Source organism: Fukomys damarensis, unplaced genomic scaffold (assembly GCF_012274545.1).
Source record: "Fukomys damarensis isolate Sample0158 unplaced genomic scaffold, DMR_v1.0_HiC HiC_scaffold_26, whole genome shotgun sequence".
In the NCBI taxonomy this organism is placed as follows: domain Eukaryota; kingdom Metazoa; phylum Chordata; class Mammalia; order Rodentia; family Bathyergidae; genus Fukomys; species Fukomys damarensis.
In genome coordinates, this window is record NW_022900938.1 from 24,071,529 (window position 1) to 24,096,032 (window position 24,504).

At 37.9% G+C, this 24,504-nt stretch overlaps 1 protein-coding gene across 2 annotated transcripts in view; it reads left to right on the top strand.

Annotated features, from left to right (window-relative positions):
- Window positions 1-52: 52 nt before the first annotated feature.
- Mettl8 (methyltransferase like 8) overlaps window positions 53-24,504 on the top strand; it is a 112,391-nt gene continuing 87,939 nt past the window's right edge. The window contains exon 1 of one of the 2 annotated variants that reach the window (XM_033756321.1): window positions 53-222. The gene's annotated coding sequence lies outside the window, so the exon portion shown is untranslated. The remainder of the gene's footprint in view (window positions 223-24,504) is intronic. The other variant, XM_019204978.2, reaches the window with a different exon arrangement.

The window sequence follows — 24,504 nt, forward strand, 5'->3', positions numbered from 1 at the left end:
CCGCCCGTCGGGTGCGCACTGGGCTGGTGCCACTTTCCGGGCGCGCACTAGTCGTGCGCCGTGAACCCTGGGGGCGCTGTGCTGCCGCCTCCTGGTCCCACTTCCTCCGAGTGTCTGCTTTCGGGTTTGTGTCCCTTCCCGCCTTGCTACTGCAGCGCGTGTCAACCCCTGCCGCTCGCCAGTTGTCGGGAGGGCCGCTGTGTCGAGTGCGACCTTCCAAAGGTACGCCCCGTGGCTTTACCTTTAGATGTGGACGCTATGGATGAAGTTGACTGTTAAACAGTTTGGGTGTATAAACACTATTCTTTGTACAGTACGTATTATGATTACTGGTAGAAGATGCAGGCTTTCCCACCGAACAAGGACTGAATTACTTTTTCCCAGAGGCCCGCCTTTGTGTGGGCTCCTTGGACAGTAGATGGTTTGGCGATAATTACTACCTTTTTCTTATAAGGACTACAACATGAAGTGCATTTTTATTGGACTAAGATATTCCACGTTGATTTCTCTAAGGAAAAGATAACATACTTTGTTAACTGGCCCTGCCTGTGTGTTCAAAGCTCCTACTACGCTAAATTTTCAATAACCTTAGGTTCCATTGCTTTAAGTCTCTTGAGGGTAGTGTCTTTTTATCTCCCACGTGATTTGGCGAGCTGCCTCTGTTTTTTAGGTCCTCAAGGAAAATAAGTGATCACATGTGACAGGAAGCCCAAAAAACACAGTACTGGCTGAGTGTGCTGGGTCACAATGTAGGTGTTTAATAAAAAATAGCCATATCTCTTTAACTTTGCTGCGTTTCACTCAGGGCCTGGCTTTTGCTGAGTTTTCATGACTTATTTACAGCATATGGTGGAGTGCTTTGTATATTTTTAGAGAGTGCTACAATGGTTAATTTGGTAATTCATTAATGCAGCTGTCACTAAGAAAACTGGAACCTAGAAAAGATAACTGGAGTTTCTTTGGATGAAATGAAATTCAAATAATTGCTGAATCTAACTCATCTTCTCTCTCTTTTCTCCTTCCTTTTTGCCCCCCACTTGTTTGTCTTCCAGTGGTCACTATCTCATGATCAAACTCCCAAAGGGAGTCATTCTAGATGCCCCACCCACCCACAGTCAGGTCCTTCTTTTTTTTTTTTTTGGTACTGGGTATTGAACTCGGGTCCTTGGCTTGCAAAGCAGGCCACCGAACTGCTGAGCTAAATCCCCGGCCCAAGTCAGGTCCTTCTAACACTTACCATCTTTTCATCTGATTAATCTCAGACCATTTTTATCGCATTATTAAGTAGGCTTGTAACTACTCTTGGGTAGAAAAATAGTGATTTTTCTAAAGCACAAAGCTGTTATTTCATATTACAGTCTTTCAGTGGCTCCTGAACACTCAGAGCAGAACTTTACAAATTGGAATCAATAGCCAGGATTTTCCATCATTAAAATGTTTTAATATATTAAATATGTGCAAACAAAACTAGATATAAACCATATTATATTTTTTTATACGACTACAATACTCAAAATAGATGTTATATGGAACAAAGCTATACAACCAGTAAATTCAAATGCATACTTCTTCGTTGTGACCAATGAGACTTTTGGTGGACCTAAAGAATTCTAAAAGCAAACCTATTCTGTTCTCAGTGGCCTACCTTCCTTACAGGCCTGTCTGTACTGTCCTAGAGTAGAAAGATTACTTAATGCTCCATGTCTTACTTCAACCACATGACCTCCTTAGATCTTCACTTGACATATGCATGCTGCCCCTTTTTTTCTCATTTTGCACCAAGGACAGATGGTACAACTTGTTGCATACACAGTCCACTTCTAAATACAAACGTGCAAACTGAAGTCTTGTGGCAGTGCTCACTGAAAGGTGGTCATCCAGATGATCCAGATGATCCTTTCGTTAAAATTCCTCTTTTAAAGTTTTGTCAAATTGAAAATAAAAGGTTCTCCCAGAGAAATCTTAAAGTCTTGAGGATACGTACAAATCCCTAAGGGTCCACATAGATACCTTATGGAATCCATACTGGAATAGTAAATTAGAATCTAAGGTTGGAATCACTTAGTGTAGTATGCAGAGCACTCCATTATCTGGATCTTGCTCATATTTTCAGCTTTCTCTCTGGCTGTCCCTCATGTTTGCCCTTCTGGTTCTGACATTCACACACTTTCTTGTGCCAGTACACCTTTATACTTGAGATTTTCTTTGTCTGGAACTCCCTTCTCCTCTTGCCCTTTTATTAGAAGATTCTTCCAGGTGTCACAGTTGCACTTGGACCCTTTTCCTCACCCCTTGAGCTTATAGTCTTTTATGTGCCTCTAGGTTATTCTGCAGATGATGTCACACTATGTTAGAATTGTCCTTTGTCTGTCTTCCCAACTAACCCATTCAGAAACTGACACTTGCTGGGCGTGGTGGCACATGCCTGTAATCCCAGCACTTGGGAAGCTGAGGCAGGAGGATCGCTGTGAGTTCGAGACCAGCCTGGGCTACAAAGTGAGTTCCAGGTCAGTCTCAACTACATAGTGAGACCCTGTCTCAAAAAACAAAACAAAACAAAAAAACGAACAGAAACTGACATTTAATATCATTCTGCCTCTTTAGCACTCTAAAATGTGGTTAATGCATGTGTTTGTTGAAAGAATTAATGGCCTATAAAAACGGTGTTTGTATAGAACCTGTTATCAGTAGCTAATCACTTTTTAGCCTTTTGGCTAAGATCAACTGTATCAGCAGCTAAATACTTTTACATAGATACACATTTAGTATCCCTTTATTATTTAAATGAGTAGGAAACCACAATACTATTAGGAAATAACTTTCAAAAAATTTAAAGCCCTCAGGGTTCCATCTATAATGTAGATATTTTCAATTTGTTGAAGGTAAAATAGCATGAACACATAGAGTTTATGATTGGAAAATGACTTTTTTTCTGTTTTAGGAGTAAAATAAACATTCACTTTCCTCCTACCCATTCTTTCTCTATAAGATTGCAGATTACTAACCCTCCTAGCCAGTGTATTTTAAAAGAAGGACAGAGAAATATTAATTCAGAAGTTAATGCAGTGCTTTGCTTGTTCATATGCTTTGCTTAAAGAAATATAGTATAACTCAAATGTATAAAATGATTAGGTTATTAAACTTGAACATTTGTTGAGAGACAAATTTGAACCAAGGCAACACATAATTATTTTTATCCATAATGTGCTGGGAACTATTTTGTCATAGGTTAATCCTGGAACAGGATAGACATGTTGGGAGGGGCATCACAGAGGAGAAACAGTCCATGGCAGGCAGAAGGCAACAGTCTGCAAGCAGCAACAGTAGCCTTCTTTCTGTCCTGTATATTCTATCTAAACTACCTGTCCTTACACCCAGGGTGGGGCACCCTGAATCGTAGCATTGCATCATAAATCAATCCCAGCATCACATCCTTAATCCTAGCATCACACACTCTAGATCCAGCCACCTCTGAAAAGCTCCACCTATGACTGCATGAGGGTTTGGGGGACATTTAGATAGAGGCCATATTACATCTCTCTCTTTCTTTTTTTTTTTTGGTACCGGGGATTGAACTCAGATCCTTGCGCTTGCAAGGCAGGCCACCGAACTACTGAGCTAAATCCCTGGCCCCATATTACATCTCTTATGGGCCCTGTGCTTCCTGCCCCCTCTTTTTGAGACAGAGTCTTGCTCTAATTCAGACTGGTCTTGAACTCATCATGTAGCATAGGGTGGCCTCAGACTTGCAGCAATCCTTCTGCCTCACCCTTGTGAGCACTGGGATTGTAGGTGTGCACTACCATGCCCAATCTCTTTTCCTCTTTATAAAAATAAAATATGTAGCTGGGCACAGTGATACACACCTGTAGTCCCAGTACTTGGGAGGCTGAGGCAGGAGGATTACTATAGGTTCAAGGCCAGCCTAGACTATATGGTGAGACCCTGTTTCAAAATAAAAGTGTGTGAATGCGTCGGACATCAAATACATAAAATTATACTGTATTTACATGGTCTTCTACAGCTTTCCCTCAATATTATACTTAATGATTTACCTGTAGTTAACAGACTTAGTAATACCGAGTATTTGATTGTATGAATTTACTATAGTTTACTTTCTACTGGCTGTTTTTTTTTCTTTCCTGTCAAACAAAAATTCAGAAAAGTGTCACTATGAACATTATTATACCTGTCTTTTATTTCACATTACAGAGTGTATTCATTTTCTGAGCTATTCATGTGGTGCACACCTGTAATCCCACCTACCCAAGAGGCTGAGGCAGGGGGATCACAAATGCAAGTCTAGTCTTGAGTCCACTGCTTAGATGCTTACTTGCACTAATTTTTTTTCGCTCTCTCATTGAGTTTATTGGTACATTTTAGGTATACAGAACAGTTACATTCATTATTTGGATCCTGTACCTTTACATGACAGGTATTGATTCTCATTTTTTCCCCCTTGTCCCTGCCCTCCCTTCACCCCCTTCTACCCTCCCCATTTACAAACACTTTATTTCCATTTTTTCATTTTCTCATATTTTTTCTTTTCCCTTATTACCTTCCCCCACCCTTCCCATTTTCCCTACACCTTTAGCCCTTTTCTTCCTGTTTCACATTGTCAGTTATCTCATTAGGATCTTATGTACTATTATAGTTTTTCACACCAGAGAAACTATTCAGTATTTATACATGTGTGACTTATTTATTTCACTTAGGAGTATATCCTCAATATGTATCCATTTTCCTATGAATGACTCTAATTTCTCATTCTTTATGGCTCAGTAGTATTCCATTTTATAGAAAAACCACATCTTCTTTATCCAGTCTCCAACTGATGGGCAAATGGGCTGTTTCCAAGCCTGCACTAATTTTTTGTGGTGTGCAAAATTACACAGTCATCTCCAGGATTGCCACTCCCTCACCTTCCCATCACTGTACACCTTCCACATAGTCACCAAGCATGGATGGGACCTATGACTATGCTAGATGATTAATTGCTTCCTTGGTTAGGTTCTTTTTATATAAGGCCCTGTTTTAACAGATATCAGAAACAGTCTTTTTTTTGTTTTTTTTTTTTTAATGTTTTTGTTTTTGTTTTTGTTTATTTTGAGACAAAGTCTCACCATATGGTTCAGGCTGCCCTTGAACTCACTGTGTAGGCCACGCTGGCCTCAAACTCTTGGCAGTCCTCAACCTCTCAAGTGCTGGGATCACAGCTGTGCACCACCATGACCAGTTAACATTCTCCTGTGGAAGAAGCACATCGTCATGTTCTAAAAGGATCACATAGCATGGAACAGTAGGCTACTTTTAGGAGCTGAGGGTCGCAATCCTACAGTGGCAAGGAGCTGAATTCTTTTAACAACCCTAGGGGTATAAAAGGACCCTGAGCCTCAGGTGAGATTGCAGCTCTGGCTGACATGATTTCAGCCTGGTGAGATACTGAGCAGAGAGCCAGGCCACCATGTGTCAGGAATTCAGTACCAGGACTTTGAGATAATAAGTGAGTGTTGGTTTAAACTGTTGTTTTAATCTTGTGGTTGTCACACAGCAACATAAAATGAATATGCTTTATTTTCTTGCAGTCCTGTGGATCGAACAAAGGGCCTCCTGTATGTGAAGCAAGTACTCTACTATTGAGCTGTATCTTAGCCTTTTTTTTTGAGATAGGGTCTTGCTAAGTTGCCCAGCCTGGGCTCAAACTTGCCGTTCTCCTGCCTCACCACCCCAGAGTGCTGAGGTTACAGGTATATGCTACCTTTCCCACCTGTAAGTGGTATATTTTTAGATAGGATTTTAAACTTCATTTTTGCTATTATATGAAAATAGAATTATGTTTCTGTACATTGGTCTCTTAGCAACCTTATTATTATTAATAATCATTTGTAAGGTTTAGGAAATTTTTCTATGTATATATTCATGTCCTGAGCAAATTGTGACAGTTTTGTTACTGTACTTTCTTCTCATCCTTTTACCTTTTTACCTCTGTTTTTCCTTTCTTACTATACTTGCCAGTGCAGTATTGAGTTCATTGATAATGAACTTCCTTGTCTTATTCATGTTTATAAAGGGAATAGTTCTAATATTTCACCATAAGGATGGCATTGTAGGTTTTTGAAAGCCTTCTTTTATCAAGTAAATGAAATTTTCTTTAACTTCAATTTCATATTTGCTAAAAGTTCTATTGATTTTTAGTCATGAATAGTTGTTGAATTTTGTTAAATGCTGTCTCTATCTTCTGTGGTGATCATGTGATTTTTTTTTTCCTGATAATCCAATGAACTACATGAGTATATTTCCTAATGTTAAACCAAATGAGTTTATTTAGGTGAATTTTTATGACGTTTTGTTTTTCATACATTGTAGACTGGAATTTTGTTAGCTTTTGGTTTCTAAAGATTTCTCTTTCTTGCTAGCTCAGTGATGTATGTAAGATGTTTTAAAGTTTTTATTTATCCAGCATTTTGGGGTGTTGAATAGCAGAAGGGTTTTTGAAGTGTCAAGTTCACCAAATTTCCAGAACTAGAATTCCATTTTTTCGTGTTTTTAGTATAAAAGCTTTTGTTAATATAAAATATGGTTTAAATGACTGCTTACCACCACTTCTACTTTTTCTTTTTCTTATCTCACTGCACAACTATCTCACTCACTGCAGAAAAGGAAGGATCTTGCAGGAGAAGAGCATCATATGGAGTCAAAAGCAAAAGTTTTAGTGGCAGCACTACCACTTACTGAGATCTCGACCCAACCTACTTACTCAGTTTCATTTAATCCTCTGCTAAGTGGAAACATTTAGGGTTGAAGTGAAATCACATATGTTTACAAATACAAACATGATATAAGGGGAAAGAATGAGAAGCAATGTCAAGTACATTCTCTGTTAGGAAAATGAATAAAAAATGGAGGTTAGGGTGGGGAGAGGATAGGCTGTAGTAGGGATTTTTTTAGGGTGATGAAAACATTTTGTGTGATTCTCTAGTGGTGGATACTTGGCTTACTATGCATTTGTTAAAACCCACAGAGCTGTGCTCCTCAGACAGAATGGGGGGATGCTAGGGATTGAATCCAGACTCTTGCACATGTTAACCACACGCACTACCACTGTGCTAACCCTCAGGTCTAGAATGAATCTTTTTCTTCATTTTTTCAGTAGTAGGGATTGAAGCCATTGCCTTGTGCACACTAGGCAGGCACTCTACCATTGAGCTACATACCAAGCCCCCCCAGAGTGAATCTTAGTGTGTGCACAATTTTAAAAATTAATTTAAGGGAATGAGGATTCTAGGATGGAATAATGCAGACTGTAACAAAATCTAATTGTGTTTACTAATGTTTGCAGTAACCTCACTGATAGGGGCTAGGGAAAAATTGCTGATGTAACTTTGTAAGACTAAAGGCAATAGGAATTTTACATAATGCTGTACTCTAATTTATGAAGTTTCCCACAGAAGTGCGGGTTTATAGTTCTGAAACCATTATATCCATGCACTGGAATCAAAAAGTTAATAACTTCATGGTGGTGATGAGAGCCAGGCAGGTTTCTTACTGTTGGAGTGGAACGCTAAAGACAGGCAAGTATGGAAGCTAGCACATCCTGTCAGCAAATTAGAGTGAGAGATATTAGCATGAATGCTCAGTTAAGTTAGATACAGATGGATACATACAGAAACGTTTATAGATATAAGTGTACATATAGCTGGTTTATTATGCACATATGTATTTCCTTGCTTGATCAATTGAGAGGGCCCAGAAGCAAAGACAACCTAATAGAAAGGACACATCCAGTGCCCAGACTGTTCTCTTGTATGAGGAACAGAGCCTGGAGAAATGGCTGGTTCTAGGACTGGATCAAGGAATAAACAGGATGAGCCTGCAGTATCTTGTAATGCCAGAAACAAAGTGCTAAAAACAAAAACACTGAAAGAGTATGTCAATACTCTTATGGACGTGGTGGCTCGGTGTGTAATTGAGGCAGGAGGATCGCTGTGAGTTCGAGACCAGCCTGGGCTACATAGTGAGTTCCAGGTCAGTCTCAACTACATAGTGAGACCCTGTCTCAAAAAAAACAAAACAAAACAAAAAAGGCTATAGGAGCCAACTGAAAGAGCTCTTGGTTTGCAAAGCTGAACAGTTTGAGCAACAAAATAAAGCATTATTATAATAAAGCACTATTATAATTCAAACTTTAAAAAAAATCTATGGTCCATACTGACATAAATGAAAGAGTGAATAAATAAATTAATGAAGAAGAAAAGTATCTCATGCAAAAGAATTCCAAATACTTTTTTAGATATTCTGCCCTTAAAGACATGGAGCATAACTCCTCTCTTCTTGCATGTGGGCCTTTCGTAGTAGTTTCCTTCCAAAGAGTACAATGTAGAAAGGGTGGCAGAGGGGATAACTTTGTTGTAGAGAAACCTGTCAAATACTGCCTTAGTCAAATGATCAAGGTTCATGTCAACAGTGATGTCATGTTGGTAGTGTGTACCCTAGCTATGATGTGATAAGAACCACATTCTGTCTCTGTGACTTTCCTCCGTAAAACTCATAGTCTTGGGGCTGGGAGTATAGCTCAGTTGTAGAGTACTTGCTTAGCGTGAATGAGGACCTGCTTTTGATTCTCAGCAGTATATGCGCATGTGCATGCACACACACACAAATGCCCATAACTTTAATTAGGAGAAACACATCTGATGAATATTAATTGGGACAATTACAAAAATCTCTTACCAGTTTTCCTGAAAACTGTCAAGGTCTTCAAACAAGAAAAGTCTGAGACATTGTCAGAAACTAGAAGAGCCTCAGGAGACATGATAACTAGCTGTGATATACTAGATGCAGTTCTGGAAAAGAAAAAGAGAATTTGGTAAAAATGAAAGAAAATTGGATTTAAGTTTATAATAATACACTATTGAGTTGTTCGTTGTAACATGTATATCATAGTAATATAAAATTTTAATAGTAGTGAAGCTATATCATATATAGGAACTCTGTATGGTTTGCAGTGAAATTAAAAGTTTATCTCCCTGGCCACTGTGATGTGGCAGCTTTCCTCACCAGGACCTTCTAACTTGCTCTTTCTACCTTGGGCTGACTCATTGAAACTGTGAGCCAAAATCAACTTCTCTTCCTTTAAATTGTGATGCAAGTGTTGGGAATGTGTCCCATTGATGAGAAAACAACATAGAACACTCCAACAAAACAGTATCCATGATGTTTTGTTCATAAGAGAGAAATAATCAAGATTGTAAAGATTCAAGAGCAAGTAACTTGAGAATTGTTAAGCCATTTCATCCTTCATACTCAGTAGTGACTGAGTGAATGCCATATGGGGCCCGACAGGATCTACTTTTTGGCATAGATATACTACACATAGAAATTTTGAAGTTAACTGTTTTGGTCTTCTGCAGATGCCTTATTAAGATGTCCACTTCCCTTATTAAATTGATTTTCTTGCCGGACGTGCATGGTGGTGCACGCCTGTAACCCCAGCACTTGGGAGGCTGAGGCAGGAGGATCGCTGTGAGTTTGAGATCAGCCTGGGCTACATAGTGAGTTCCAGGTCAGTCTCAACTACATAGTGAGACCCTGTCTGGGAAAAAACCAAACTGATATTCCTTTGGGGCAAGATGCTACTCACATTGGCACTTCTTTAGAAAACTCTTTACTGATCAGTAACTCCAGTAGAACAGAGTGCAAAGTACAAGACAGAATTTGGAGTCTGGAAGTCTGCTTGGAGAGTGGGCTCTTGTAGCTCTGTGACCAGGCAACTCCTGTGTATTTGAACCTCAGTCCCTGCATCTTTAAAATGATGAGGAGAAGAGATTCTTGTCCTGCCTTCCTCCCTTGCTTAGATTCTCTGGGTCTGGTCTGAACCTGACCAGCAGAGGGTGCACAAGCTTTCGTGGGAGCTGGCTTCTGCTTTCCTGCGAGGCTGGTCAGACCTGGCTGAGGCCATCTGTTTGCTGTCTGATGAACTAGTACTATAAGTGAAATGATTGTGATGCCTCAAACACAGTTATGAAGTGAAGAGAGCGGCCATAATGTCAAAGTGGCAAATTAGAAAAGTAGTCATTAGAAGTTAGGAAGGGAAAGAGGGAGAATAGAGATCCAGTACTGGGTGCTAAAAAAGAACAAGAGCTACTGTTCTACAGCACACTGCAGACTATAGTTTGTAACATAGCGCACGCCTGTAATCCCAGCACTTGGGAGGTTGAGGCAGGAGGTTCGCTGTGAGTTCGAGACCAGCCTGAGCTACATAGTGAGTTCCAGGTCAGTCTCAACTACGTAGTGAGACCCTATCTCAAAAAAAAAAAAAAAAAAAAAAATGTAACATATATTTTGTAAAGAACTGGAAGAGAGGAGTTCAAAAGTTCTCAACACACAAAAATGTTTAATGTTTGAGATGGGAATGCTAGTTATCCTGATTTGATATGCTGTACCCATAAATATGTACAATTAAAAGCGATTTTGAAAGAAAAAAAGGCAAGGTAGCAATATTTGTCATCATTGGTGAACAGGAAGTTTCCAGATAACTGGGATTTGTCGTTCTAGCCTGAGTTATTTGTTGGTTTCCCACCTCCTATTGTTCTTTTCCTAATCATTTCTTTTTACTCAGGCTCTTTTGCCCCACCTTCATTAGCATCCCCAGTCCTTTCACGTATCCAGTTTTTAAGCCACCTTTCTCTGAAGTTCTTTGAGCCTGGGTATTGAGATCCTGAATTAATTACAGTCTGTGTCCTACTAACCAGGCCAATCCACAGTTAGCTACATGTTTTACTCCATGTAAACAGGTGACCAACAGAACTGGATTTTAAGCTTTTCTGGTGTTACTTACTGCCCATACCAATTTTTTCCCCTTCTTTCCCTACCATGGATCTGCTACTCATCATATTACTTAGAATTTGTATACTCAGTGATTTAAAAAATAATTTTATATTTTGATTATAAAGGTAATTTGAAATTCGCTCTTAGAAAGAGGAAAACATTTTAAGATGCATTAAGAAAAAAATACAATGATCACCTGTGAGCCTTCAGAGATAACTATTATAAATTCTCCCAGACTTTTGTGTGCATGTTTATGTTTCTTAATATTCAAATATATATATATATATATATATATACACACACACACACACATACATACATACATACACACACACACACACACACACATGTATACAGGTATAAATGAGACCATATAGATACTGTATTGTACTTTGCTTTTTTTCCCACTTGCTAAATCATGAACTTCTTTTGAAATTCTTCCAGATTTTTAAAATGATGTTAATTTTTTTAAATGAGACTATATAGAATGCTGTTATTATTTGTTTGTTGTTGAGACAAGATCTCACCATGTATTTCAGGGCTGGCCTTTAACACATTATGTAGCCCAAGCTGGCCTCAAACTCCCAGCAATCCTCCTGCCTCAGCCTCTTGAGTGCTAGGAGTATAGGCATGTGCCACACAATTGGTATAGATACCACTTTGTACCTTTTTCCCACTTATTGACTCATGGGCTTTTTTCCATATCAATAAATTTATGTTTTTAGCAACCTTCTAAGTGGGTAAGTTTCCTTTCTATGGATGGATATAAAATAATTTCAGCAGTCTTCTAAAGACAACTATTTAGAATGTGGATTTTTCATTATAATGAATGAATAATGCTATGACAAATCCTTACTGTTTTCTGATTATATTCGTAGAATATATTTCTAAAAATGGAATTTCCATCACCATTTTTATTTTAAAAATATGTCAAAAAAAGTTCATATCAGTAAAGTCTCTCAATATAGTCTCTCCTCAGTCCACACCCCAGTGTTTCATCCTTGCCAAAATGACAGTGAAAAAATTATTGTTTTTTTTTTTAACAGTGGACTTTCCATTAGCCATATCATTCCATAAAATTAATCTAAAGCCATAGTTCTCAAGCTTTTTGGTCTCAGTAACTCTAAAATATTGTAGAAGCTCCAAAGAGCTTTTGCTTATATCAGTCATACTTATGGCTATTTAGTACTAGAAATTAAAATTTTATATTAACTGAATCATTTAAAAATAATAATGATAAACCCACTGCATAATAATGTATATATTTATATAAAATAATCTCCAAAAGAAAATATTTTAGCCCGTATGGTGGAATACCCCTATAATCCCAGAGATTATAGAGAGACTGAGGCAGGAAGCTTGCCACAATTTGGGCTACCTAGTGAGTTCAAGGTCAGTCTGAACTACATGGTGAGACTCTGTTTTAAAAGAATTTTCTTTTGTAAGAAAAGTATAACTGTTTTATATTTTTGCAAATCATCTTAATGTCTAGCCTAAGCGATTTAAGTAGATTCTTATATATGCTTCTACATTGTCTGTTATGATAATGTCCTGGTTGATACATAGGAAGAAATCTGATATCACACAGACATATAAGTAGCTAGAAAGGGAGGTATGCTTTAATAGTTCCTTCAGATGAGTGTGGATATTGTACTTTGATTCTATATCAAATTCCATTAAGTGGTAGCTTCTTAAAGGTTAACTGCTGTCTAAAATTTGAAACCATAGCAGTGAAGCCTTTATATTCTGCTACATTGAAATTCACTGTTCCGTTTTGCACCTTGAATGAATCTTACACAGACACCCCTGCATGATTTCGTAACATGGTATCTTGGTCATCTGGAAAATATTAGTTGACACATTTCATAATACCCTATCAAAAGTATCTTATTCTCATCAGAACAGAATGTAATTATTAGAAAACTGTTAAGCTCACATCCAGAATTCTAATTTTTGCTTAAAAGGTTTAATTTTATCAAAGACAACAAAGAGTGTCAGTTGCCTTCCTGACAGGCTTCCTTTGTTTTTGAGAATATGCCAAACTAAAAATGGTGCTCCTTGTAAACGATTTTTATTGCTTCATTTTAAAAAATGCTTAAAGGGACCAGGGATTTAGATCAGCGGATCGGTGACCTGCCTTGCAAGCGCAAGGACCTAAGTTCGATCCCTGGTACCAAGGGGAAAAAAAATGCTTAAAATTGCTAACTACTACTATCCCCAGAGTGCATGGTTAGTGAAGCAGACAGTGACCTGCAGTACAGTTTGTGCCACTGCTCTGATGTAGGCTGAGGCGATAGCACTTGTATCCACATCACCCATGCACTATCGGTGCAAATGTCAAGGCATTAAAAAAGGCAAGTAACATGTTGATAATGTGATGAAAATAATTCTGACCTTCTAAGGACCCCTTAGAAGGGTTTTTGGGGTTCCTAGGGATCCACAAACCACACTTTGAGAACCTCTACTTCAAGGTAAATATAGCAACCCATTCTGTCACCAGAGATTGGTTTAGTAATAGTTTGTGGCCCAATTCTGGCCAGTGAAATCTAAGAAAAAGTCCACTGGGAAACTTACGAGAAAGTTTCCCCATTGCTAAAAAGAGTCACAAGAAAGAGCCGGCCTTTTTCTTCCCCTGGATGTTGCCATGTTTGTTTCATGGCTAGAACTGCTTTAACCATTTTGTAATGGGTAAAAAAGTCCAGTTTTAGGATGAAGATGATGCTACGAAGAGCAAAATCAACAAATAGTAGGCACCCCAATGATGAATGTAACTGTACTGTATACTTTAAAAGTACCAATAAACTCAATAAGATTAAAAAAAAAAAAAGAAATGGCAGGCACTGGGATCTGTTCCACAATAAAATCACATGCGGAGCTTGCCCAACTTCTGGACTCCCAGTAATGAGAGAGATACTCTTCCTTTGTATTTAAGCCAGTTTGAGAATTGCTTTCTGTAACTTGTGAAAAGAATTCCCCAAAAGACATTTAATATTAATATGGTAAACATTTTCAATTATCTAGTGGCCTTTAGTATTTCTTTTTTTGAATGGTCATTCATGACATTAGTATATTTCCTACTGAGATCATTTCTATTTATTTCCTAAGCATTCCTTTTGTGTACTAACAATAACACATTATAATACTTTACAGATATTTCCATCATTTTTATAGCATATTTTCTCATGCATTTTTATATAAGCAATCTGTCTTATTTCTTTTCTTTTTTTATAGCTTATGGCTTTTGTATCATGTTTAAGATAGTCTTTTCTACTTCACTTTTTTGAAAATTCACCTATAATTTTTTAGACTCATTACCATGTGACTTGTTTACATTTAAAAGTTTAATTCACCTGTGATTTATTTTAATGTTAGGTATGGGATAGCGATATGGCACTTTTTTTCCTCAAATAGTACCCCATTTTCTTAGTATACTTTGAATAGTTCAGCTCTAACCCACTTACTTTAGTTAAAGTACTAAAATCTTTGAAATACTAGCTTTATTACAAATTAAATTTTTATTCATATTTTGACTAGTTTGGGGACACTCTGTTTCATTTGCTTTGACTATATCTTGGTATTTAGAAGCATGATCAGGATTTACTTATTTTGTAGTGTGTTGTAATGTCTGGAAGGGCAAACTTTCTCTCCCCAAACTACCACGACTAGCATCGTTCTTTTTCCCTCTAGTATTTTCCGGCACTTAGCTGAATGTGTATTCTTTCAGATGAACTCTTCAATTATTTGTTCAAGTTCTCCAAAACCATTTTTGGAATTTTTATTTGAATTACTTTAATTTTATAGATGATTTTGACGAGAATTAACAGTTTTTTATAGTAATGAACTTTCAGCTCCAGAAATGCATGGGCTGTCTTCCTGTTTATTATAATCATCTTCCACCATGTTACTCTGTCAAGTTGTATAGCTTTCATACCAGTCCTGTACATTTTTGACTAAGTTTATTCCTGGATATTGCATAGTGATTGTGTTGTATTTGTAGAAAGAGCTTCCGTCCTCCTGTATATTTTCTATTTAAAAAGAAAAAAAAGGAACACTTTAAAAACATTCTTCAGCTCATATTTCCATATAGTTTGGCTTTTTAAAACAGAGTATGTAATAAGGATACTATCATTTGTGGTATTACAGTATGTACTGTGTGAACTCCATTTATGAAGTACGACCATTGAAAGCAGTTTAAGGAAACAGAACATACCAAAAACTATTATCATAATGAATATGATCTTCCATGCTAGTTGTGCTTATACATTTATAGCAACAAGAACCACAAATTATTTTGAGAGCAAAAGGTATTATCCTAAAGTAAAGAATTTGCCATCATTGAGGATGTGAAGAAAGTATAATAATTTTGTGTAGCAGACACCTCTGCCCAGGATTAGCAGGCTGTAATAGCACAAGATTCTTGCCCTTCCATAATTTGGCTGTGTTACATTGGAAGTAGCAGGGCTCTTCTGAGTTTATTTCCAGCCTAGGTCAACTCAGCTCCAACTAAATTCTTCCCTTCTGAATTAACTGTTTGTTCTCTTGTGCCCTCTTTCTATAGTCTTACCTGCTTGATACTTGTTATCATCAGGTGCCCCAAGGCCTGCCCAGTTCCCCCACTTCCCACACTTGTTATGAATGAACACTGGACATCCTTGGTGTTCTTTGTTTTTGCTGCCCAGAGGAGCTTAGATGAGTCCAAGACTCAGTTTCTCTCAAGTCTCTTGTCTCTGGGTCTTTATTTCCCTCTTGTCGTGTCTAATAGACGTTGTACCGTCTCGCAAGAGATCAAGACCCATGGCCAGGGATTTTGGTAATGTCTCATTTTCTGAAAATGGAATTTCAAAAGTGTTTATTATTGCAATAAATAATAATATCAAGATGATTTATTTGAGGTGACAACACTTATTTTGAGTATAGATCTAGTTTTTAGTTAAACAGTTTTACCTTGTAGATACTTATTATATTGTCAGGTGGCAGGGAAATGGCTGACAGGTTTTATGTTTTGTTGTTGTTATTGTTGTTTTAAAAGAATCATCATTTAATCAGATTGTTTTTGTATTAAATAAGATTCAAATTGCCCCAGGCAGTATGGATTGGCAGTATTTCAGGCATTTGGGAATATGGAATTTGCCAGTTTTCTAAGACCATTTTGAAATAAACAAACACATTTCTTTTCATCCACATTATGGATTTAAAAAGCATGTGTGAGCTAGCCTGGTATCTTAATTACCATTTAAAATGTTCCTATAGAAAATGTGCTTTTGAGCTTCTAACAACTGTCTTATAAATGATTTTAGGAATAAGACCTTTCATAGGTTAGAGATTACTAAGATTTCTCTACATGAAGTGTTCCTTGGAGATTTAGAATATAATTAATATTCTCAATTATTTTTAAGCAGCTTGCCGTGACATTATTATTCATGGGCTTTTCTTTTTTCCCCCTTCTTTTTGGCAGTGTTGGGGATTGAACCTAATGCCTCACATACCCTAAGCAAGCACTCTACCAACTGAGCTACATACATAGTTCTAAATTGTGAATTGAGTTTTTACAAAAGCTTGTATGGTTTCTTAGGATAAGGTTTATTATACACTGAATAAAGAATGATTGTATTGTTTTTTTCTTTGGTCGGTGAGGCATCTGGCTCCAGATGGAAATCCTACATGTGACCTTTCAAGTTAACCATAGGCAATTACAGGGCTTTGCCTAGAAGGCCTCATTGGCAGAAGTTGCCCTCCCACATCAGGCAGCACATTGCAATGGGGGAAGGGTGGAGAGCCTGGTTCATAGGAGCTGCCACCAATTCCAAGCCCAGAGGCCTCCACAGAGGGCTCCCTGTGGGGGTGGGCTAGGAGTAGGGGATCCACTGGGGCACTTTTTCTCTTTGTGTCTGTACTGGTCCACTCTAAGCTCTTTCTTCTCACCTCCCTCAGCCCCATGAGTCTATAAACAAGTAGGTGCCATTATTTTTCTGGCTGCTTGACAGTGAGAATATACCGTCTGTGCTGTAGCCACTTAATCTTCACCTGGTGCCATTCATTAGGGGGAAATAGAACACTGGGTGCTGCCTCCTTCTGCTTCCTGCTTGCACTGTTGCCGCACATATAAGACTTGGTGTTACTTTCAGTTTCACTTGATCACCTCAACATCTGATTACAAGACGGTGGAGGGGGTGAGAACTATTTATTAATTTTATTGTGTTTATTTTTCCCTTTTCAGCCTTTAAGAGGTGGCCTTTAAAAATGTTACAGGATTCATTGAATGGTAATTTTACTTTACATTTGTTTTTTGTTTGTTTATTTGTTTTTGTTTTGAGACTGGGTCCCACTATGTAGCCCAGGCTGGCCTTGAACTTGCAACAATCCTCCTGCCTCAGCCTCCCAAGTGCTGGGATTACAGGCATGTGCCACCCTGTCTGGTTCTCTCATTTTCTTTGTAAAAAATTTGTGACTTAGAAATTACTTCCATGTATACATGACCCCATGATTTAGGCAAAGTAACTTAGAAAAGCATGAATTATAGGTGCTTGAACTAGGAATGATTTTAGGACTTATCCTCTTCCCAGTTACGTACTCTTTCCACTCTACCACTCTTCTTTGTTGATAAAGTAGTCTTTCACCTCCACGGGAAGTTGAGACGAGTTAGAGCTTTTAAGAAGAATCTTACTTGGGGCCAGGGATTTAGCTCAGTGGTTCGGTGGCCTGCCTTGCAAGCTCAAGGACCCAAGTTCAATCCCCGGTACCAAAATAAAAAAATAAAAAAAAAGAATCTTACTTGAAGGCTTGATCCTGTGGTTATCCATAAAGCCTTGTTGGAATTGTAAGGAGAGACAGAGTAATGATAACAGTAATACCAGCTAATATTGAACAGGTAGCATGCACCCAGCACTGTGCTACATATATTACCTCCTGGAAGCTTTCTTTATTTTGAAATAATCTTACTAGGCACATTTTATTGAAAAAATTGAAACTAGCAGTTAATTATCAGGCAAGACGTGATCGGACTAAGACAATGGTGGCAGATCCTGGATTCAGCTTGGTTCAAACCCTTTACCTGAAATTGCTTTCCAGTGAGAACTGAAAAGATTCTTCCCTTATTGGGGGATATTTCTGCTATGGAGCAGAAATAAAAATAGAATTCCCTGGAGTAGACTCTTCTAATAATCCTGTATCAGAAGGAAAGAATTCTCAGACCCCTGTATTGACTTAGAATATGTTTTCTATATTGCTTATAAACACATATCTAGGTGTAAGTTCTTTGTGCATAGAGCTCCTGTTTAACTATTAAAATCAAAATAAGTACAAATACAACCACAAAAACTAATACAACTCAAACTAACAGCATTAGTAAATGCTGTTAAACTGACTGCTGATGTTTTGCCAAAGCTAAATTGCTATTCTCATTATAGGCAAGGCAATGACCATCGCCACACAGGTTCTTTTGACTTCAGCCCATCTGTGCTGTTGCGTGCTGTGTGTCTCAATTCCCTCACCACTTTTCTCTATTCAAAATACTGCAGAATTTTTTTATAGTGTGTTGTATACTCAGATGAATCATTTACATATTACATCTGTGCTGCTTGTTGCCAACAAGATCATAAATGCAAGCACAGTGAAACCAAGTAGCAGTTATATGTGTACTACTATTGATTTCAATTTTAGATTGTTATCATGATAGTAACACAATTTTAAAGCTGCCATAGGACCTTAGGAAACTCTTAGGAGATATGCCCAGTGAGGTGAGGCACTCTTCTGGAAGAGCGAGGTTACCCTAAACTTCAGAAGACCAGAGGAAGTGCTAAGTAGGAGTCCATGTTTTAGCTTTTGACAATGCCACAATGTTCTCTTTTATAGGTATTTGTGGCCTTATGCTTTTAGCTACTCTGTAAGAACCTCTCATTCAAAGCAGGATTTCCTTCTCATTTTTACAGTGTTGCTGTTTTTGTTACTAGGAGACATGGGCTAAGAAAGTCAGTTGGCCTAATGACTAATCAGTACCTCCTGTCTCTTTCCCTCCCCATGTTTGTGTTAACCAAGATTTAAGTCACATCAAGTCCATCAGCCAACCCTTTCCTTCCTACTCTCCCTTTCCCCTTTTTTGGTTGTTTTGTTTTGTTTTTGCAGTGCTGGGGATTGAACCCAGGGTCTTATGCATACTGGGCAAGCACCCACAGTCCTTGTTTCCAGTCAGCATGAGCTGATATCATGATTGTTGTTTAAATTCTCCCTCAATTCCACCATCCTAAATTATCATCACTTTCTGTCCTACAAGCTTAGACAGGCCTAATCCTGATCAAACCAAGTATTTTGCTTCCAAGTGACCAGGTGGCAGAGGAAGTTGGGAACTACTTTATCTGCTAGGCTACTTTTGGTTGTTGATAACTGAAACATCAGACTGGCTTAAACAATTAAGGGAATATACTGGCTTAGTAACAACAACACAGCAAAGGTGGGATTGTGTTCAAATGAAGTATAATTCAACTACTTAATAATGGGTCATAACTTATTATTTGGCAGTTTTCTTTTCTCATAATTGGCTTCACCCTAAATTTGTACCATGCCATCCTAAAGCCAGCCTGCTCATGGCTCCAAGATGGTTTTTGTTATAGACTGAATTATATCCCCTCAAAATGTATATGCTCAAGACCCAATCCCAGTGTGACTCTTTGGAGATGAAGACTTTATGGTGGTACTAAAGGTTAAGGAAAGTCATAAGGTTGGGGCCCTAAATTCAACAGAACTGGTGTCCGAGAAAAGGTACAAGAAAAGGAAAAGGTGCTGAGATACCCCTTTCCTGCTTTCTTTTTGACTTGAGTGTCCAAAGGAAAGGTCAGGTAAGGATGCAGGGAAAAAGCAGGAAGCAACTCCTCTCCAGGAGCCTTATCAGCCAGCACCTTGATCTGGGGCTTCTAGTCTCCAGACCTGTGAAAAAATAAGTTTATATTTTCTAATTCATCCATTTGATGATATTTTGTTATGGCAGCCTGAGTTGACTAATATAACTTTCAAAATTATGTCATCATATCTTGTTAGATTTCTCTTGCCTCTAAGTGTTTCTGAGATATACCTTGTTTTTAGTAACTTTGACAGTTTTAAGGGAAACTAGTCAGGTATTTTACAGAATGCCCCTCGACCAGAGTTTATTGATGTTTCTCTCATTATTAGACTGAGGCTGTGGAGCTTGGGAAGGGAAGAATGTAGAAGTAAACTGCCATTCTTATGTCAAGAGTACAGGCCACCAACGTGACCTGTCATTGTTGGTGTTAACCTTATTCACCTGGCTGAGGAAGTGTTTTTCAAGTTTTTTTACTACAGTTACTCTCTTTCTCCCTTTCCCGTACTTGTTCATTAGAAGAAAGTCGCTGTGTATAACGAAGAGTCCTGTTCAGTGGAGAATCTGTTAACTATTTGGTTTTTTTGGGGGGGGGGCAAGGAAGATTTACCCTCCCATTTATTAGTTTATTCAGTTATTTAAATCAGAATGGATACTTAGATATATGTTTTATACTTTGGATTGTACATCAAAACTGCTTCTTACTTTATTGTTTAAAGTGTTGTAGCTTTTGCCATGAGGAGCTTTTTGCGCTGATATACACTTGTTATTGTAGGTTTTGTTTGTTTTTTTTTAAGTTACTTTCTGGTACTCTAAGGTGCTCAGTCTCATCTTCTGTTTTCTTTCTTATTCATAGAAAAAGCCATTTTTCCAAGAAGCCTGCTTCCTTGTTATTAAATAATGGTATTAGAAACTTAAGATCTGGGTGTTGTGTGTGCCCGTTGCTACTGGGGTGTGATTACTTCTAGGTTCTCTCAAGTGACAGGGTAAGGAATACATGTGTGTATGCCAACCCATATATATGTATATATCTATATATATATGCACATATCTACAGATGTTTTGATATGTAAGATATATGCTATATAAAGCTGAATAGGAGTGCATCTGATCACTGAAACCGTAAGCATTTACCATGGGCATTAGTATAGCCTCCCCCCTTACCTGTTTGTAACCCCCCACTTCAACCATGAGAAACCTGGGTCTGCCGTTTACCATCTATTCACTAGTTGCTCAATTTCAGTTTACTTTGCATAGTCGTTTCCAAATTGATGGCATTATTTGAGAGCACAGAGCTTATTGCCTTTTGTCTTAGAGTCTCTTTTCATATCCACAGTTACTTAGGTCAGCACCTTTTTCCAAATTACTTTTTAGTTCTCCGAATATCCCATGTGCTTTCACACCTCTTTGTCTTTAATTGTGCTAATCCTCTGCCTGAAATTCTGTGCTTTCACTCTCGCCTCCTTGCGTTACCTGTACGTACTCCTCCTTCTTCACCCAGCACAGATGACATCTTCACCAGGAAGCACCCCCAAGTCCTCAAGTACATTTAGTCATTCATTCTTCTCTATGCTAATGCCCGTTATATTGACTTTTACTGTATATTTCCCCTACTATATACTATCCACAATTCTGTTGAATTCTATAATGCTCCCTTAGAGCTGTCTTTTTAAATTTATTTATTTATTTATTATTTATTTTGAGATGAGATTTCACTGTAAAGATCAGGCCAGGCTTGAACTCATTGTGTAGCCCAGGCTGGACTTGAACTCATGGTAACTCTCCTGTCTCAGCCCTCCCCAGTGCTGAGATTACAGGTATGTGCTACCTTACCTGGCAAAAATTTTCAGTTTGTCTGTTCTTATATGGAAATTGTACTCTTCCTATGAATTTTCTTTTTCCATTTCTGGACCCTTTTTTTGACAGTGTGGTATTGCCTGTGTTGTGATAGTAAAAAATTTACCTCATATTTCATAGTGCAATTTGTCTTTATTTTTTTCAAGTTATAACTAAATATAGTTCCCTCCAGTAGAATTTACACAGTATTATAACCACTTCCTACCTAAGTTATATTCATTTAGAATTATGAAAATTAATTTATTTGGATATTTCTATTCACTAATGAATAGTTTCAATTTTTATATCTAACATCTATATATCACTTGAATTTTTATAACAGTCTATTCTCAGCCATAATTGACATCTCAGTTCAAGCATGGGTACAAACATCTCCTGCCACCTACTGTACCTAGAGTAGAGATCACTGCACTGTGTAGGGAAGCAGGAGTCTCTGAAAGGGCAGAAGTCCATCTGTCACACCAGTGTGAGCTTTTCACAATATTATTGAGGACTGACAACACATAAAGTATGAATGCAACCTAGTACCCTGTATCAGCCCACCAAATTTGGTCAGTACCTCCAGAAGTTACTATTACATTGGCATATGTGAAATGCAGTAGGATGAATTTAAACTCATTTTACCCTGGTCCAGGGCAATGTGTGTTGAGACAACTTCCAGGGTAATGAAATAGTCTGTCCGTCAGATATTTTGGTTTTAGGGTGGGCTTGCATGAAATCCTTTTAAAGAAATGACTTCTGAGTTCTACAGACCCCTTTTTGTGTGAGTGAGCACGTGATGTAGCTACCTTTCAGGGCTGTCTTGGAGAGCAAACATTGAACATGAGATTTCCATTTTGAAGCTGTGGGGTGACTGACGTCATAGTGTGATCAAAGGGCTCTGTAAATACTTACTGTAATTATTGTTGTTGTTCTGTTCTTGCTAATAACCTTATTTATACCCAGAAATTATAATCATCCAAAGAAAGATTACAACAAGATGTGAGTCGCCTGCGCTGTTTACCTCACAGATGGTCACCCCCGGAGTTCTCAGAAACTGCCAGGGTTAATTGAAGCTTCAGTTTTCACTGCAGTGTAGTTGATACTTAGAGTTTCTTACCTGTCAGCTTTCACTCTCCAAAACACTACAACAATAGCACTTTAATTTGTTCTCATTAATGCGAGCCCCTCAGGTAATGTTCAGTGCAGCTTCATCTAGATGATGTTTGCTTCTCTGAATGAAACTGTCCTACCAGCTTCCAGCTGAGAAGAAAAGCTTAACAGTTACAAAGCTAAAGACATGAGTATCTCACTAATTTATTTATTTAAAAGATTTTCTGAGTCCAGGAAACATTGAAGGGGGAGTTAACTTTTACATAGTGGGCAGACATTTAGCAAATGATTAACAGTGCTTTCTTTCCCTGGGGCTTCAGTGAGCTGAGGCAACTGGGATTCATTCTTGGGGAGTCTTTCAAATAGTTTATGCCCAGAGCCAACTAAATGCTCCAAGGATAATCATTATAAATTTGCACAAACAGCAGTATTGCTTGCTCTAGTTCTTTGGTGCTCCTTTAGAAGTTTTGAAACATAAGAAAGCAATCTTAGGATCAAGCTTAAAAAGCAAGGGAAACAAGAAGCCCTTTTTTACCTCTACTCCTTAGCTTTGTAAAAGCAGCCTAGTAAAAAGAACTGGGTGTTAAAAATGTTTCATTATCTAGGTGGTGTAAGAGCCCTTTATCTGTATTTTGAGATTTTAGTATTTGAAAGAAAACGACTGTGTTTTCCTAATCTGGGGCCAGTGCCTGCCAGTGGTATTATTTGCTGTTTGATTATGCTCCAAGAAAATAAACAGCTGAGAGAAAGTAGAAAGAAGGAATTTAGGCCCTCCTTAAGTCAGTTGCATTACATTAGTAACTCTGGTTGAAACTGAAGAATCACTACTGTGATCATCTTGTATGCATGGATTATATGTATGTGAATGGCAAAGCTGTTTAACAGCAACAAAGAAAGGAAGCAGAGGGATGGGGAGGGAAACATGGACTTTCCAAGTAGACTACTTGAATTCAATAGAAACCTCATCCAGTTTCAGCTGGGTGATCTTAAGTATGTGAATTTGTCCTTTAATGATTTTTTTTTCTAAAATAGTACCACAACTCTTTTTACAGAGCATTTATATTGTGTTAGGTGTTATAAGTTATCTGGGGATAATTTTAAATATAGAGAAGGGTGTATGTAATGCAAATACTCATGTATGGCCACACCACCCTGAACGTGCCCGATCTCATCTGATCTTTGAAGCTAAACAGGGTCAGGCCTGGTTAGTACTTGGATGGCAGACGTAATGGAAGTACTGCTCCATTTTATATAAAGGTCTTGAACATTTCTGAATTTTGGTATCCATGGAGATTCTGGGACCATTTGCACAATGATACCAGGGAACAGGACTTCACAAATAGTAAATGCTTAACTTTAAAAATTGAGGTTTACATGAAAAATAAATTGGAATTGGCACTTCCTAAAATATTTTTCAGTCTGCAAAAGTATACAATAGAGTATTTCTTTTAACTAAAACACTCCATTTATTAAAAAAAGTACGTGAAAATAAACCGTGTATTTAAGAAGCATTTTTTCACGTATGTGTCATACAGTTTACCTATTCCAGTAGAATGTGTCATAATCTGTTGGTGGGGTCAGGAGGATGTGTGAAAAGGGCTTCATTTTGGTAGAAGGCAAAACATCTTGCTAAATCTGGAATTGGGGCAGAGGTCTGTTCCCTATAAGTTGTCTTTCTGATTAGGGCTTCTTCTCTGCTGTTGAGTTCAATGTGGTGGTGGTGGTGGTGGTTGGCCTTGAACACTGGTAAGTATTAAAATCATATTCTCCTTGATTTATCATGCTATATGTTGAATCCAAGTCATTTTATACATTTGTTTTTTTCCTTACATTCTAAAATAGGCATATGCACACCTGCACCCATTGCTGGCAGGAGGTCTCTCAGCTTTTTACAGTGT